This window comes from Phalaenopsis equestris, unplaced genomic scaffold (assembly GCF_001263595.1).
Source record: "Phalaenopsis equestris unplaced genomic scaffold, ASM126359v1 Scaffold000184, whole genome shotgun sequence".
Taxonomy (NCBI): domain Eukaryota; kingdom Viridiplantae; phylum Streptophyta; class Magnoliopsida; order Asparagales; family Orchidaceae; genus Phalaenopsis; species Phalaenopsis equestris.
In genome coordinates this window covers 143,294-148,801 of record NW_018164626.1, presented here as the reverse complement: position 1 = coordinate 148,801, position 5,508 = coordinate 143,294, and the positions used below count along the sequence as shown (strand labels likewise).

The following is a 5,508-nucleotide window of genomic DNA, read 5'->3' as shown; positions in this document are numbered from 1 at the left end:
ATTTCTTCTTGGGTCTTTAGTGACGTTACTGCATCACTTATTACTTGTACTCAGTCTCTCGAGATCAGGGAAAATCAGTATGTTTGAATGCCGGAATAGATGAATGAACCTCATGGCGTTTCTAGAAAACTAATGAGAGCGAAGCACTAGTGTTCATTCATTTTACGAACATGTTATGTTGAGTTGAAGAAGAGGTCTACTGATAGTCTTGAGTCTTGGTGTCTCATTATTGATATTTCAATAAACATTGAACCTATAAAAACATGCATCAGATGAGTTTGCAAAAATGGCGTATCTATTATTTTATTTGACTATATATTTGATGTAACCTCTACCGCATTTTCTTTTTAGTTTAAACCTCCAATGTTTTTCATGTTTGTTTTTCTTGGTTTTCGGTGTGTAGATTCAAGGAGTGCTTCTGAATGCATTTCATGTGTCACTAACATGAAGGCTGACATCGAAGATAAAATGGATATTGATCACATAGGTGCTGCTCATAAAAACATGAAAGCTGGTTTGAAGGCTGATGAAGAGGAGCAGATTCCACCAAATTTGGTCAAGGCGCCTGATACAAATAAACCAACAAAGAAGCGCATCACACCCGTTGCTGTCAGCTAAGAGTTTTATCAGTCTCATGAGCATCAGTAACGGATACTCTGCAAATTTCCATTTTCTAAAAATTTTGAGCTCTATCACTGCAATTAAATTTTACTCTAATATTGCAGAGTTAACAGGTTGCCAACTAATTTGCATTTACTGTTTTATTTTCAGCAAGGTTGATGTGCTTACAAGTGCACCAAAAATTTCTGAAGAAGCAACTCATTTATTTTGCATTTGAATTATGGATGTATGTGGAAAACCAAGGGAAACAAAGTGATGATGGAGAGATTATATTAAAGCAAACCTTCCTTGCCTTGCCGAAGTTACCATCATTGGGATGGGGTGATCTTCTTTCTATGGATGGTGTTTATTGATTATTCTCATTAGGATAATGTTACTTCTCCGTTATTGCTTTCTTTTTGAAGATCCAAACTGTGTTCTTTTCTGCAGAGTTAGCCGCAAGTTGCTGTTTGCCCTGTAGTGATGAAGTTTGTTGTATGATTAACTTACATTCCTAAGAACCATTTACAGTGTTGTTTTATCTACTACTCCACCCATGTACTTTATCGCAGTGTATTTAGCAAGTTAATATTTTTTTGTTGTCTTATTAATCAGTATATCGTTGTGTAACAAAGATATTGCAAAGAAAAAGCACTCATTTACGGAATTTTTCGTGACTTGAAACATTTTACGAGCAAGCTTTGTTCGTGCTTTTCCTCTATAATGAAATGGATAACTTGTGATCATGCAAGAGGGGCCTTGGTTCAAGCATTTCAAGAGCTAAACTTGGTGTAGAAAGAGGCATTTATATCTTAAAAATTGTTGAGGTTAAGTTGTAGGATGGAGTGGTTGTGAAGAGATTAGGGACCAAGCATGACATATTCATTGAATTCGAGATAATGTATGGTGGATAAAAAAGTTTAGGATTAGATGATTTAAGAAGGTTGTGGTTTGAGAAACACTTTGACAAGGTATATGGATGTTTATGGATGTGATTTGGATATTGAACCGAATTATTAAGGGGTTTAAAGTTGTCGAAGTGGATTAAACTCGAGATTGGGTCAGAAATGATAGTTTTGTTGAATGGAAGATATGCTCTTTTTGTTTGAAAATTTTCACGATTTATGGGAGGCTTACTTCATTTATAATGAGTGCTCATTAGATGGTGCACCACTTAGCCACCAAGTCCGAGAGAGGAAGAGAAAGTGTTGGAAATACTTGCAAATTTTAATAATAAATTCTGACAACAATTAAGACAATTAATCTTAATGTAATGTACCACCTAAAATATAATAATTCAACACATGATTACAATATATGTATTGCCTTCCGAACAGCATAGACAATGAGAATGACATGATGCACAAAATGTTTTGTTCCTTCATTATTAAATATTTCTCATGGAGCATATGATGGGAATCGCTATGTGCTTTTATAACCTTTCAAGTTCCGGCCTAAGGTGAGCATTTTATTATCCAGTGTAATACATAATATATATATATATTATATATATATATATATATATATATATAAAGTTGCTCCACAAAAAATTGGATGCAGGAATTGGCAATTGGAACCCTCTATACCAATAGAAAACAGAAGCAACTCACTCCTAAGGTTCCACTATCAAAGTACAACTCACAAAAAATTCTCGAAAATACAAGTATACTAATAAAAACTCCAAAATAACCAATATATCAAAATACCAACAAAGAGAGCCAAAACATTGTCTCTGCAGTAACCTTTAAAAGTATAAATGCTCAATCCATAATAGGTGCTACAAGCAGTGTATATACTGCCTTTGGATTAAATCACCAAGCAATAATCTGCTCAACATAAAAGGAGGAGGTACTAATCCTTACATAGTCCCTACATGCACCAAGCTTCACTAGCCAGTTGGTAGGGGAGTTTCCCTCCTTAGCGATGAAACTCCAAATCACCTCATATCACCCAACATCGCCAAAATCCTTCTAAACAAAATAGTTAAGTTCCAAGGCGGAGGTTTTTGTAATTTCAAATATATGATTAGTTCAGCACAGTCTGATTCGCTATGTAGAAATTACCAATTAAGAGAGGATGCAATTCTAGTAGCCATCCAAACAACCCACATTTCCGCTTCAATTGGAGTAGCAGTAATAATAGGAGAAGCATAAAAACAGTCACATGTACCATCACCATTTCTAAATACCCCACCAGCACCCGCAACCTGTGATATCATCTACCATCAATATTCACTTTCAACTAAGGACCACTAGGTTTCCTCCATATCACTTTTTGCACTTTCCTAAAAATCAGATTTGGCCTGCAGTTCTTCAATTGTTCATTACCAATGCTCAAATCAGAAAAGTAAGATAGATTGTAAGCACCATATGTAAAAACTTTATATATATAAGTTAAAACATTAGCAACCACCCCTATTTCCAAAACCACCACCTCATGGTACTTAGCCGTGTTTCTTGCCATCCAAACGAATTATCACACAATATAAGGAAGATGATTCAAAAATTTTTTAGATTGCTTCCTCCAAAAATTAAGAAACCTCTCCAAATTACGATCACCTATTTGAGCATCAGAAATACCCAATATTAGGCCCAATCGAGCCCAAACAACAAGAGAAAAGGGGCATTTAAAAAAAGATGATCCTCATTTTCCTCCTCAGTCTTGCAAAGAATACATTGTTAGGGATTTTCAGTCCCTTTAGTTTAAGAATGTCATCCAGTGGCAGAAGTTGATGGTAAAGCCTCCATAAGAAAAATGACATAGAAGGGGAGATTAATTTACCCCGAATACTTCTACTCAAAGATATATAACTTTATAAATATAGTAATAGGAAAGAAGTGTTGTAGTCATACTACTTTTCTTAGTCACATCAATTAGGAATTTAGAGATGACCGCACCACACTCCTCCCCCAAAGTTTCCCTAAGTAATAAGAAATTTCATGCAATATTACTCCAAATATCAGCCATTTTGTAGTCACCAAAATCCTCCTTCAAGGTAGAGGATATGTCCTCCATACACCATTTATCAAGCCACTGAGAAATTTTTCCATTTCCCAAATCCCAATAGATGAACTCTTCAGCTCTTTCCCCTTTGCAGATTTTGGAAACCCCCAATCTGTAAACAATTTGAGTTGAGTGTTTCTCTCTACAATATTTTTTATGCATAAATTCAGTCCGTAAGGAGTTCCTAGCATGAAATTAGAGGCAAAGTTTAAATGCATTAAATTCAAAAAAGTGAGGAAATTCCTTAGAACCCAAGCCACCAGCCATAACTGGCTTGCAAACTCTCTTCCAACTTGCCCAATGCTTTTTGTGTTTATCCCTTGCCCATAGAAATTTGTTAAAGCACGTCTCTAAAAAATATTGTGTACTCTTCTTCATTTTCATAACATGCAAGGAAAGCAAAGGGATAGAATTTAGAACATTCTTAAGAAGAGTGATCCTACCCCCCTATGATAAGAAGGAATTCTTCCAGTCCATCATGTGTGCTTTTGTAGCCTCCAACACACCATCAAATGGAGTCTACTTAACCCTATCTTTGAGCAAGTTCACCCAAATATATTTCATTGGGATAACAGTTAATGCAAAACCAGTAAATTCCTTAATCCACTTCCCCAAGGTACTATTTACGTTCTTATTCATTACTAGTTGACAGTTAGCCTTATTAAAAGCCATACTTGAAATATTTTGAAAGTTTTGTAACACTAACAATTCTTTTCACCGAGGCCTTCCTTGCATTTGGAAAAATTATAACATCATCAACATAAGCTAGGTGGCTAATAACCATCCTTGCTTTATGATGAAATTGAGTAGAGGGATGAGAGAGCTACGTATTGTTTAGCATATGAGAGAAATAATCAAAAGCACTGATGAAAATAGTTGGTGAAAGTGGGTCACCTTGCTTGATTCCTATAGAAAATGAAAAAAACTCCATTTAAGATGCCATTAATAAGCACATAATAGTGATTGCATCTTAATCATCTTGTTAGAAGGGAAAAAAAATTGTGCACTGAAACCTCTTCCCCTTAGTACTGCTAGAGTAAAATCCCAATTTATGGTAACATATGCTTTTTTGAGATCAAGCTTCATAATTGTGTTACCACTCCATTTTGTATCTAATTCATGAATGAGTTCTTGGGCTAGAAGTATGTTATCTGTAATATCTCTACCCTTTGTGAATGCTGATTGATTGACTGAAATTAGAGAAGAGAGAATAGGTTGAACCCAAGCCACCAATATCTTACTTATAGTAACTGATGTAAGCTAGATTTGTCTGAAGTGATCCCAATATGTTATGATGTTGCTTTTAGGGATAAGAATAATTGTGGATGTTGAAAAGTAGTTACATGGGCCTTCTTCCTTATAGAAACATTGAATGGCCTTGGAAACACATTGACAAGGTTTAGGGGTAATTATAGATGTGATTTGAAGTTTGGGTTGTCTTTTAAAGGGTTTATGGAATTAGATTAAACTTGAGATTAGGTCATAAATGACTTAGTTTGGGTGAAAGGAATTTATGCTCATTTTCTTTGAAACTTTTCACAATTTATGGCAGGATTAGTAAGAAATTGAGAACCACAAAAAAATTAATAAAAAAATAAATAAATAATAGACCCCAAATTAAATCTTGCACCACATAGCCATCAAGCCCAAGAGAGGAAGAGAAAGTGGTGGAAATACTTGCAAATTATAATAATTATTTATTATAGCAATTTGGACATTTAAATGAAATTTCTCTCTAGTTCACAATTCATAGTTGAAATTTTTAAATTCCTTGAGACTATGGTGGTTCTCTTTTATTAGGAGGTGGTTATTCATATTTAGAGGGGATCAAAGGTTTGTCCTTATTTTTATGATCGTAAGTGCAGCATTTTCATCAATTTGGACTGAATTAAGACATTCCAAGGT

The 5,508-nt window shown here is 34.7% G+C and overlaps 1 long non-coding RNA gene across 2 annotated transcripts; it reads left to right on the top strand.

Moving 5' to 3' along the window:
* The first annotated feature begins 366 nt into the window (after positions 1-366).
* On the top strand, positions 367-1,267 carry LOC110022334. Of its 2 annotated transcripts, XR_002293773.1 has the most exons (3): positions 367-644; positions 772-942; positions 1,051-1,267. It is a non-coding gene; the product is annotated as an uncharacterized LOC110022334 (long non-coding RNA). The 2 variants fall into 2 exon arrangements; XR_002293772.1 differs by having other exon boundaries at positions 368-644; positions 772-1,267.
* Positions 1,268-5,508: the final 4,241 nt, after the last annotated feature.